Genomic DNA, 13,305 nt, shown 5'->3' on the forward strand with positions numbered 1-13,305 from the left:
CATGGCACAGGGAGATCAGCTAGGTGGTTTGTGACTACCTAGAGGGGTGGGATAGGGAGGATGGGAGGGAGGGAGACGCAAGAGGGAAGAGATATGGGAACATATGTATATGTATAACTGATTCAATTCGTTGTAAAGCAGAAACTAACACATCATTGTAAAGAAATTATACTCCAATAAAGATGTTAAAAAAAAAAAGACAGCTTCAGATAAACTGGGGTACTCAAATCTTTAATGCAGTATAAACTCTCTGAGAGTAGTTTAGTAAGTTATATGATTATTGAAGTCAATTAGATGTGAGATAAAAAGTAAGACAATTTAAATTCCAGGTAGAATTGCATTTTGGATCACCAATTGGAAATGAGACTTGCATAAATGATCGTCGTGATGCATTCTTTCATACATTATGCTAGTGAAAAGGAGGTAAGAAGAAAGAGAGCTCAAAGTTTTCCCTTCCCTACATGCACAAGCAAGGAGGAGTAGAAGCTTAACTGGCACAGAAAAACATCTAAAGGCAATAACTCCTTTGGAGGGAGTAATACTGATTATTGTTGGCTGTCTAATGTACGGGCTTTAAGAGGAGGACCAAGACTGTGATTTCCCCAAAAGAGGGGCTAAGGGAACCCCATGTTGTTGTTAATTCCTTCTTATATCCAGGCTGCTTCTTACCCAGAGGTCATCATCTTGAATATGAAGCCTCCTTTAGCCCTGTTTAGCATCTACTGTCTTCATCCTAAAGCAGGAAATAGGCAGTGGAAGAAATATATATATATATATCCCAATTTCCCATCTCTCAGGAAAACTAGCCAGCAGGATACTGAGTGAATAAACAGAGCTGGAATTTTGAGCATTCATTTGGTTTGATTTTTCTAGCATTCCAAGTTATGTAGAAAAGATTTTACCATTATCTTGACAATTGACTTAGTACTTCCTATTTCCCATAAGGCAGAATGTTAAAGAGAAACAGCAGCACAGCCCCCAATACCACAGAGTCAATACCCTCATGTCCTTTCTTTAGTAAGAAATATATTTTAAAAGATTATCTTTTAGAGCCATCAATTGTCCCATTACCTTAAGCCAAAGGCTTTTGCTGGCTAGCTGTAGTCTTATTTATGCACATAATTAATTATTTTTCCAGCTGATGGTTATTTCAGCTAATGGTTCATAGTAAACCTTCTTAACTATCCATTTATTATCAGACTACGGAAGGGGTGGCCAGTACTACCACAGTATGCTAGAAGTTAGTTTTATGCAACCATTAACATTACTGGAATAGGATATCTTGAACAAGAGATTTTTAAAAATCTAAGGCTTACATAATTTTAAATCATGAACAATCTTGTGATATCTATCAGCCTTCCAACCATCTTCCATAACAGAAGCCATTGTGCAAGGCCTTACTGTGGTGTGTGACAAAAGAGGGTGGCTCTCCCTAAGCTGGTACAATGTCAGTGTTAGGAATACCCAACTGTGATGTAAAAGTACTAATCTCTCCTAGTGTTTTTATAGAACCTTTTCCTAGAGAGCCAAAGGCACAGAATCAATACCAACACCCTTTTCTTGTGGTAGGCTTATTGATTTAGGCTCATCAGCACTTACTCTCTATTAGCCAGATACTGTGCTTGGTGATGAGACACAGAAAACAACACATAAAATATGGGCCTTGCAGTTTAGTGACTTTCAAACTTCAGTGTGCCTAAGAATCATTTTGGAGGCTTGTTAAAAATGTATATTGCTGGTTCTTTTCCTCAGAGATACTAACTCAAAAGATCTGGGCTGGGCCTAGAAGCCCAAATTTTATCAGATATTTCAGGTAATTCTGGTGCAGACAGTTGTCAGGAATCACTTGAAGGTTTAAGGCAGGACACAGACTTTGCGATCAGATTGGTCATGTACTGGTTCCCCAGTTACTATCTGTGTGATGAAATGAGTTTCTAGTTCCTGGACTCACAGAGTCTCAGTTTCCTTATTTGTAAATTCCTACTTTATAGAATTATTGGGAAGATGTATGGAAGGTACTTAGCAAAGGGCCTCATCTGGAGTAGAAACTCATTAAGCGAGTGTCTTTGTTAGTATTAAAAAGCAAATCTGGACCAACTTTACTACTTTGTGCAATCCAGTTGGGAAATGTTCAAAGTAGGAGTCTGGGGATAATTGAAGAGTCTAGGAGGAATGGACTTATGATGAAAGGCAGGAATGATTCAGCATTTACATCTGTAAAAAGTTAAAAGGTTTAGAGTCTTGTGGGAAGAGACATAGCTGAAGGGCATAGAGAAAACATCCCTGACCAAAATGCCAAATAAGATGATTAGAGTATTTGATGAAAGTAAAGAAAGGAAAGGGAAATTGCAACAGTCTTCCTAACAATTGGCAGGGAGGGTTATGGTCATCCTGATATGTGGGAAGGAACAACAAATATCATGCAGGTAGAGTGAAAATAATGAACTATATCTGTTTTTATAACATTTTAGTGGTCTTATTAATTTATAATATAATTAAAGCAAAAATTATTATTTTATTTTTTTTCAAATTTTTTTATTGCATTATTTTTTATTGTACTATTTTTAGCACTTTATTCACAAACTTTTCTATAGTGCTTGAGTAAGGAGTTTCTGAACAATGGAAATAACCACTATTTTTGTAAAAGCTTATACAGTATGTGGTGTATGAGGCAATAAAGGTAAATAAAAAAGTCATTAAAAGTGAATTATTGGAAAAATAATTTACCATTGTGAATTGCTTGAACCCTAAAGCAGAGGACCGGATAGGCTTTTATTGAAACAGGAAAACCCATATGGCCCTAACCTACCTGGAAATCTTTAAGCTATGTGCCAGTATAGAGAACCAATCTAAAGCTGCCAAAATCCAGTTGGAAAGTCTCCTCATCTTATTTCCCCAAATCCCACCTTAACAGAACACTGACCAATCAAAGACTTTCTTAAAATATCCTCCTTTTGCTCTATAAAATTTACTCTCCTTTCAAGCCCCTTCCAGTCTACCAGAACTAAACAGATAGTAGCTGACTTTTCACTAGAGTTAGCTCTGAATAAACAGCATTTGATTAATTCTGTATGTGGTTTTCAACCTTCTGACAATTTTAATAAGGATTAATTTTTAGTATTCCTTATTTACGGCCATATACTGTGATAATGTATCACTCGAGATCACAGATCCTGTGTCACATCATCGTCCCCATATATGTAGAGACACATCACAAAACATATACACGAATTTTTTCAGCAAGCAGCTTCCCCCATAGAAGCAGAATATACAATCCTTCGTGTTTTAGCAAAAATCACTCCAGAGAAAGTACCTTTATGTTGGAACATTTGGTTCATTCTGGATGACAGTGTCATAACTTACTGAATCGTCAGTTTTTTCCCAGTTTACTGCTATTGGCCTACCTCTTGCCAATCTCTTCTGCTGGGTGATGGACATGATCCTTCCTCATACCTTTATTGTCTGTCAGTTTTGAAGAAGGGGGGAAAGACCAGGAGATGGGACAGGAGCAAGTGTCAGCTGTGAGAATGGGAAAAGGTATAATTAAATACAGAGTGAAACAAAAATCAAATAATGATTTGTAACTAAGCAGGTTAATGCTTGCCTGATACATTGTAATGCTTTGTAAATATTTTAAAATAAATAAATTGGTCATTAATAAGAAGAGTATACATTCTTAGTCCTCAAATTAAGTTAATTCCTCTCCCACCCAAGATTATAACGTGAAACAGGTAGTGGGTGGGATTGAGGGTACTTTCAGAGCCAATCTCACTTATAAATGAGTCAGATAGTTAATGTGGTTTGGTAGATTCCTAAAAGTCTATTCCTCCAGAATTTCTCCCATACTCAATGGCCATGGTGACTAAAACTTTTAGTACTGGAGGAATTTACTTTTAGAGAATCCTGGTGAATTGATTATATCTAATTTAGGGGCCATTTAGAAGTCTCAATAAGGTATCTGGAAATGACGTTGTTATGTTATTATCCATTAATCCTTAATATTGATTTGTTTATAGGATTGAGAGTTTCAAAGGACATGATTCTGAGGGAATGGGAGTAATTATTCAAACAGGGACAGGAGTCATAAAAGAGCTGTAAGTAAGAGTGGGACACAAAATTTACTCATGTTGAAATTTTGGATAGGATTGCCAAAAGCATTTCTCTATGTTGTTAATTACATGCAGTTGGAATCTCTTCTTTCAATTTCCCTTCCCTCCTCTCCTCTCCTCTTCCCTCCGCTCCCTTTCTTTCTTCCTTCTCTCTTTCATTTTACATTTAATTAAAGTAAACTCTCACAATTGAAGATCCTGTTAAGGGGTAAAATGGAAATGCCTAATTGGTATGATTTAGCATTCATTAATCACATAGATCAAAATATTGATAGTTTTAAGAACATTGGCAGACCTCACTGGGGAGAATGTAAAATGGGATAGTTGCCCAGCTCACCTCTGGAGAAAAGGTTTAGCATAAACATGACCTGAGAGGATGAGCAAGTCCCACCCAGATCACAGCAGGCCTGACTGCAGTCTTATTACATGGCCAGCTGACTTGTCTGGGACCTAGGGAACTACCCAGTAAATGAGGTCAGCAGTTGTGAAGAAAAGAAAGCTTGCAAAGGAAAATACCTCAAGTACTGAGCCTAGGGCGTATGCCGGGAATCAAAATAATGTAAGGGAATTTATTAACAACAGCTAACGCTTATTGAGCACTTACACGATTTCAGGTACTGTTCGAAGGATTTACATGTTCTAATTCATTTATTCCTACAACAACCCTATTAGGTAAGTATTAATTTTATCCCCTGTTACGGATGAGAACCTCATCAATATTAACAGTAGAGCAATGACCCTTCTTGTGCGTGTCTCATGGTGGTCCGTCCAAGAGTTTCTTTAGGGTACCTACTTAGGAGTGGAAGTGCTGGATCAAAGAGAATGCACATCTTCTCCTCACTAGATAAGACCAAATTGTTTTCCAAATAGATTGCACCATTTTACCCTCCCAGTAACACATAAAATCTCCCAATTTCTTTATGTGGTCCGGCTTTCAAACTTTTGCCAGTTTGAGGGATGTGAAATTGTATCTTATTTAACTTTGGATTTCTCTGATTACTAATGCTTTATCATATTTTCATATGTTTGTTGGCCATTCCAGTTTCCTTTTCTAGGAATTTACTCTTTTTATTCTTTCCTCATTTTTATCGTTGTACTTTTTTATTGATCACATGTGATTATACACTTTGGCTACTAATTTTCTGCTGGTTATATGTAGTGCAAATATCCTTTCCAAGACTTCCTTCCTCCCTTCCTTCCTCTTTTCCTCCCTCTTACTCTCTTTTTCTCACAGCGTTTTTTGATATACATCAGTTTTACATTTTAATATGGTCAGTTTATCAATCTTTTCCTTAATGGTTTATTCTTCCCATCCTGAAGGCCTAAAGATATTTTCCAGTATATGGTAACCTCATCTTCATCGTGTCCTAAGTTCTCAAATATTCTGTTTCTGGGCTTTCTTTCTGATCTATTTTTCTTCTTTTTTTCTTAAATCCCTGAGCCAATATCACATCGTCTCAATTACTTTATAGTTAGCCAAGAGATCACAAGGGTGATTCTCCATACCTTATTATTCTTCTTCAGTATTGTATTTCTTTATCTTGAATCTTACTATTTTTCTTCAATATTATATTTAGTATTCTTGGGTCTTTGCTTATTCTTATACATTTGATAAAAGTTTTGTTAACTTCAATAAACTGACCTGTGAGTTTGGATGTAACTGAATGATTTAATAGATTAATTTGGGGGTGTAGATTTCCATTTATTTAGATCTTCTTCAATGTTTTCCAATAACATCTTATCATTATTTTCATGACTCCTTTTGTTAGATTTATCTCTGCTATCTTATTGCTGTTATAAATGAAAACTTTAAAAAATTTCATTTTCTAGCTATTTGCTATTGGTGTATGGGAGTATGATTGATTTTCTGCGTTGATTGTTACATTGACCATGCATCTAGCAACATTACTAAAATCTCTGATTAATTGTAGTTATTTGGCTATCAGTTCTCTTGTGAAAATAGCACTTTTATTTTACCTTTCATATCTGTGTGTATACATATATATATAACAAAAGCACACACATATAAATAACATATATGTAGATATCATAATATAAATAAACATCTACATATCTATGTATCTATAACCTATATACCTATCATCTATCATCTATTATCCATCTTCTTATTCTTGTCTTACAGAGCTAGCTAGGTCTTCCAATACAATATTAATATTATATGGCATTGTTGACAGGGAGCGTACTTCCAGTGTTTCACTCTTTAGTGTCATCTTTGTTTTAGGCAAAGAGGAAATTTCCTCCTACCTTTGGATAGGCTAGGTTAGGCTGTAATAACAAATGACCTTAACATTTCAGTGGCTTTCAAAGAAAAGTTTATGTCTGGCTCACACTTTTTCTCCATTATAGGTCAGCTGTGACTCTGCTCCCATCACCTTATGCCAGGTAAAATGATAATGGCGTTGTCTCTGTAATATTACCAGTTACATGGTGAACAGTGTCTTGGCTCCTAAAGCTTCAGCCTGGGAGGGGCAGGACACATCTCTTATGCTTATATTTCATTGACCAAAGGATGTCTAATGGCCATGCCTGATTTAAATAGGTTGGGAATATACAGTCCTCCCTTAGTGGGAGGGTATCATAAAGAGAGGCTGCAAATATTTTGAACACTAGTATAATTGCCCACAGTGGGTAGAGTCAACTGCTTTAATACCTATGTCTATTTAAGTTTTATAAAGACTTTTGCCCACAGTTTAAAACTTATGGAGTTATTTTATTCTCCCCCTTTTCTCTTTTTCTAAACCCAAGGAAGAATTTATGAATAAACAAGTAAACTTTCCTAAGTCTAAAAAGTCTTGTTTAAATAATCAACATCTTTCTACACTTAGTTAAATAGCTTTTGGGGTGAGAATCCTTATCCTTTGAAGCTAACTTGTTGGCATTCTTCTCTGTCTTGGATCTGCTTATAACTGTTGTGATAGACACAGGAGAGCTAAAAAAATGCATCCTTTTTTTCTTGATATAAAACCTATGCCCCTGGGCTTCCCTGGTGGCACAGTGGTTAAGAATCCACCTGCCAATGCAGGAGACACGGGTTCGAGACCTGGTCCGGGAAGATCTCACATGCCATGGAGCAGCTAAGCCCGTGAGCCACAACTACTGAGCCTGCGCGTACGGAGCCTGTGCCCCGCAACAGCCCCCGCTCACCACAGCTAGAGAAAGCCCGCACGCAGCAATGAAGACCCAATGCAGCCAAAAATAAATAAATTTAAAAAATAAATAAAATAAACAGACAAACAAACCTGTGCCCCTGAGATTTTTCATAAGAGGGTACTGGATATTAGAATATTGTCTTCCATGATTGACATTGTCTTAGGGGACAGCATTAGGGAATCCATAATGGTTTGAGATTATGATTGATAGTATTTTAGGAAATAATGTATTTTTTTAAAAGATAGGAAAATCAAAAGGGAAATATTGGAAGACTCATTTGTCAAATATTATAGATTATCACTATGGAATGTGAATTAGTATAGTAATGGGAAGGTATATGTATGCGTGTGTGCCTGTGTGTGTGTATATGTGTGAAGAGAAGAAAGTTAGAGAAGAGATTGTAATAGCTGCCATAAAAACCTTTTATGCAAGTTTTCTGCTGTGTCAGACTTGAGAAGAGTACAGTCTGCTTCCATGGTGTTCCTGGGCATGAATGTCAGTTGAACAGCCCAGGACTCTGAGGTACTCTGGCTGAGTAGAGAACCTCAGTATGCTTGCATCTCAAAGACTGAGATCAGAGTTTTTTACACCCTTCTTTCTCATCTATTTTACTTTTTCCTTCTTTTGAGTAAGTAACCCAGGGCCAAATCATTTAGTCATATGTATTATATTAGATTTCTAAAACTGTACACTCATTTTGAACACTTACCTGAAAAGTTCTACCTATTTTAAAAAATAATATTTCAAATATTTTAAATATAAAAACTTCTTAAGCTTTCAAACATCATTATGTGAAAACTACAAAAGGAACTGAAGGCATAGATAGAAAGATTCTTGGAATGGGGCTCAGAATGCTTGAATCCAGACTCTTATTAAGCTTCTTTCTAGCTTTTCTTATTGCATATATTCTCTTCAAGGTAGGGCAACCTCCTTCAACACAAGAATGAGGAAGTAGGTGGCAAAGAGAAAAGGGTCTATTCTTATAATTAAAGTTAAAATATTTTTGGAACAGCTAGCACAAGGCTGTAATTCCTCAGCTAAGCATACAAGTTCTTCCATTGACTGACTGCTGCCTGTTTCTTCAATGTTACCATCTTTTCTCATGCCAAGCTAGTATACCTATAACTTTCCCAGATAAACTGCATTGTTTCATGCTCTCAAGACTTAATACACACTATTTTCTCTGTTTTGAATGTTCTTCTTTATCTTATCTGTCTTATGAGTCCTTAGTTAATCTTCAATTTAACAGCTCAAACCTTCTCAATCTCCTTCATGAGCCATGTTTGCTAGTTTCTTTTGTACCATAAGTGTTGCCTAGTATATTCACTTATCATGTCCTTCATCATAGACTTATCTGTTTGTTGAAAAGAAGAATAGATAAAATCCTAGCACAACACTTGGCACGTAAGTTGTACCCAATAAATGCTGGTCATTATTATTGGGATTATTGTTCATCTGTCTTCTGAGCTCCTTGAGGATAGAGACTATATATGGTTTATTTTTACATTGCTAACAACACATTAAGAGTCTGGTACATGATAGGTGCTCAAAACACATTTGTTAAATTAATTAATTAGGAAATCTTTAGGAAAAAGTCTCTCCTTTAGTTCATTAGCCCTTTCATTTTTTTGAATTCTTATTTTTATACTTAAAATTTCAATTTGAAAAGGAAATTATTAAGATCCATGTTTTGCTTCTAGATTCACATAAAAATGGTTTCCACAGGCTGCAATCAGAGAAAATATATGTTACTTGGTTAAAATGAATGGCATTCCCATAACAAGATGATTTCTGATGCCAAATGTCTTTCCAAAGGCTTTTTGTTTCTTTCAACATGATATTAGTATTTTATTGCTGTGTAAAAATTTACCACGAACTTAGTGGCTTAAAACAATAGTCCTGTATTATTTCATTACATAACTTACTGTTATATATGTCAAAAAACCAGGTGGGCTCAGCTAGTTACTCTAGTCTCACAAGGCTGAAATTAAAGGGGCAAATACTGTAGGCTTTTATCTGGTGGCTTTATTGGAGAGGCAATGTGCTTCCAGGCTTATTCAGGTTTTAACAGCGAGGGCTGCTGGTTGGAGGTGGTTCTCAGCTTCTAGAGAGGTTATCTGCATGCCTTGGTTCATGCCTATTCCATCTTCAAAGTCAACAAAGGCATGTTGAATCCTTCTCCTGACTTTCTCTTCTCCCACCAGCTAGAAAAGTTCTCTTCTTTTATGGTTAGATTAGATTACATTAGGACTTGTGTGATCCCCCTATTTTAAGGTCAATCATGCTCTACAATATTATATAATCATCAGAGTGATAATAATATCATATTCACAGATTCTGGGGATTAGAGCAAGACATCTTTGGATGACCATAGTTTTATCTACCCCAGTCTACTGCCCCCCTCCCAAGATTCATATCCATTTCACATGTAAAATACATTCACCCCATTTCAAGGTCCCCAAAAGTCTCATTCCAATACAACATCATCTCAAAATTCAAAATCTCATCATGTATAGCATCTGAATCAGTGCAGATGAGGCTCCTGTGCACAATTCCTATCATCTGTGGACTGTGATACTAAATAAATATCTAATCTGCGACAAACAGAAACTGGTGGGACATCAAGAAGATAATAGTTACAGACACTATGGCTCAAAATGGGAGAAAAGGAAAATAAAAGGGAGTTTCTATTCCAAAGAAGTTTTGAAATCCATCTGGGCAGACTCCCTTAGGTTTCAAACCCTGGCAACAGTTCTCTGTGGCTCTCAGCTCTCTCCACTGAGCTCTCAGTTCTACTCTCTGGGCTCTAGGCCCACTTCCTGCCAATGGAATTTCAGGGGTCCAATAACCTTTCATTTTGTAATTTTTTTCCTTTTTCTTTTTTTGGTCTATGCTAGCAGTATTTCTGTTGACATGGATTTCTCAAGAAACTTGTGCGTCTCCCTTGGCACAGGGATTCATCTCAATAGACAGATCTCAAGTCCATAACACATTTTGAGATAATCTTTTCCCAATCTTTGGCTTCTGTTGAAATGGCTGATGGAGAGTATCCTTAAGCTTCCTAGAAACTCCCTGTTTTAAGAAGATCTGTGAAGCAAATCCTTAATCTCTTGAGACTTAATATTCTGACCTTCTGGTCTTTCCAAAATTTGAGCAAAGGGGTGCCCAGACACACCCAGCTTTTTCTCTGTGCTTCACTTTCAGAAACAATCTCTTAATTTTAGCAGTTTTTGCCATCAGGATAGGCTGAGGATTTCCCAGAGCAAGTCCTGGTTCCTTTTTGTTTACTGTTCTTTCATAAATTTTTCCCTCTCCTCTCACATTTTACTATAAGCAGCAGGTAAAAAACCAGGCAGCACCTCCAACACTTTGCTTGGAAATCTACTCACCTAAATAATTAAATTTATCATTTAGAAATTCTGCTTTCCACATAAATTCAGGACAAAATTCTGCTAATCTTTATGCCACAGTATGATATTGATCCTCTTTCCATAGTTTTCAATAACATGTTCCATGCTTCATTCTGAGCTGTCCCCAGTCTGTACTTGACATCCATGGTTTAACTAACAGTTTATTCATGGCAGTCTAGGCTTCCTCTACAGTGCTCCTTAAGGTTCTCCTCAAACTTCTTTCAGCCTCCACTCACTGCCTAATTCCAGAGCCACTCCCATATTTTGTGTATTTGTTCTGGGAGCACCCCACTCCTGACACCAACATCTGTATTAGTTCTCTACTTCTGTGTAACAGATTACCACATATAAAACAGCTTAGAGCAACACAAATTTATTAGCTTACAGTTTTGTAGATCAGAAGGCCAATGTGCTGAATTTTCTGCTTAGGGTCTCCAAAGGCTGAAATCAAGATGTTGTCTTGATGGGCTGTATCTGGGGGATCTGGAGAAGAATCTGCTTCCAACTCATTCCTGTTGTTGGCAGAATCAGTTCCTTGGAGTTGTAGCACTGAAGTTCCTGTTTCCTTGCTGGCTGCTAGCTGGGGGTGGCTTTCTGATCCTAGAGGTTCCTTGCATTCTCTCTCTTATGTCCCCATCCATCTTTAAACCAGCAATGGTGTATTGAATACTTCTCAGGCTTTGAGTCTATCTGACTTCCTCTTCTGCTTTTCTCTTCTGCTTTTGAAGGGCTCATGTGATTAGATCATCTCTCTCCCGCAAATAATTTTTGTATCTTCAGATCAGCTGACTTAAGACTTTAATTACATCTTCAAAATTCCTTCAGAACAGTACCTAGTTTGGTATTTTATTGAATACACAGGAGTTGAGAACTTTGGGTGGGCATTTTTAGACTTCTTCCAGGTAAAACCATTACTAGCGAATTGATTTAAATAAATCAATTTGAAATCAAGATATGCAACACTTATTTTTAGTACAGTGTTTGAAATATGTATTAAACACTATTTTATATTCTACAACTTCTTTAATGTTGATAAGCATTCCATATTACTCTTTGGACATGTAATTAACACTCCTATTTAAAGAAAAATTGCTACCTTATTAATAGGTTTCCCTGAATTTGACTAACATCATTAGTGATTTCAAAGTTTTGGCCTAATTATAGATCTTTGTGATCCTCTAATGTATATGTGTTTCTATCATAGTGTAAGACAACACAGAGGATCACATTTTAAAATCAGACCAACAAATTAAAAATCTTACAATAGTCACGCAACTCAATTGTGGCCAATGATTTGAAAGTGGAAGTGAGGCTTCTGGGAAAATTTTTTCCAAAGAGCCAGATTTAGCTGGTATATGTCTTTTTGCCCTTCTTCCTGACTAGACTGTGGATGAGTTCCAGTTGTGGAGCATGCATCTTATGACCACAAAGCCATCCCAACAGAAGGATCCAGAGGAATGCAGAGACTTGAGAGCTGATATTCTTGAGCTGCTGAACTAATACCACCAACAACTTATCTCTGGACATCTCATGATGTGAGAAAAACACACACATTATTTGTTTACACCACATTTTTGGGAGGTTTGTATGACTTGGCTGCAATTTTTAACTGACATAGTAGTTCAGAGTAGTGCCTAGAGAAGATACAGCCGTAGAGGAGGAAAGTACATAAATCCTTTGACCTGTCAAAATACTTGATTTATCTCTCTCATGACATTTGTGTGTCACTGTTGTGTAAATGAAAATCTAATCCCCTGTACTGGTCTAAAAACTCATAAAAGGATATCCATCCTTTGTCTCCACCACATGTTAGCTTAGTTAAGTTCACACTAAATATTTTTTGAATGACATCTATAAGGGTAAAGATGCCTCCAATTTAGACTCTTGCAGCTTGACGTGTAAAAAATATTTTTATTATGAGAAGGGAATAGGAGAAAAAATAAACTCTGATAAAAGGGAAATAGGAAAATCTCCTAATGTGACTTTGCAGAAAGCATTCCAGAAAACTAATAATCATCATCCTCATCAACATCACCAAAGAGTATATTCAGGTAAGAGAAGGCATAACCAAGGAAAATATAAAAGATCGGCATGGAATTGTATGAAGTATGTCAAGAATCTTGAAGAAAATGTTCATGACAAGCAAGATGGGGAATGCTTTTAAGTTATATTCTGGGTAAGACCTGCTTGACCTGTGTTGTGTGATTTTCACAGATGACTGTAAAAAGAGGAAATTCTTATTTTTATTCTGTGCTGAGTAGCACAATTTTCAAATTGGAAAAATGTAGCAAGATTTTTTCCTTTCTGGGTGCTTTATTTCCACTTCTTACATTTATTAGAGATGCCTATACTTAAAAAATAGATTAGATTATAAAAGAGTTAGATTTATAAAAGAGTCCCTATCTTCTATAAATTATTATCTCCAGATTGGGAGAAATTTTGTTATAACTTTAGTGAATAAAATACATACTTGGATATCACTTATTATTAGTTGATTATTTTATTCTTACAACAGATTTTTTGAGACCCTACCTGGGAATATAGCAATAAACAGCTAGATCTGGTTTTTTTTTGTTTGTTTTTTTTTTTGTGGTATGCGGGCCTCCCTCTGCTGC

At 36.3% G+C, this 13,305-nt stretch overlaps 1 long non-coding RNA gene across 1 annotated transcript in view; it reads right to left on the reverse strand.

Moving 5' to 3' along the window:
* Positions 1-13,305, reverse strand: part of LOC112064635 (uncharacterized) — a 54,954-nt gene that overhangs the window by 4,162 nt on the left and 37,487 nt on the right. Inside the window, exon 3 of the long non-coding RNA XR_002891572.2 lies at positions 3,405-3,519. This is a non-coding gene — a long non-coding RNA (uncharacterized lncRNA). The remainder of the gene's footprint in view (positions 1-3,404; positions 3,520-13,305) is intronic.

This window comes from Physeter macrocephalus, chromosome 10, assembly GCF_002837175.3.
Source record: "Physeter macrocephalus isolate SW-GA chromosome 10, ASM283717v5, whole genome shotgun sequence".
NCBI classification, from domain to species: Eukaryota; Metazoa; Chordata; class Mammalia; order Artiodactyla; family Physeteridae; genus Physeter; species Physeter macrocephalus.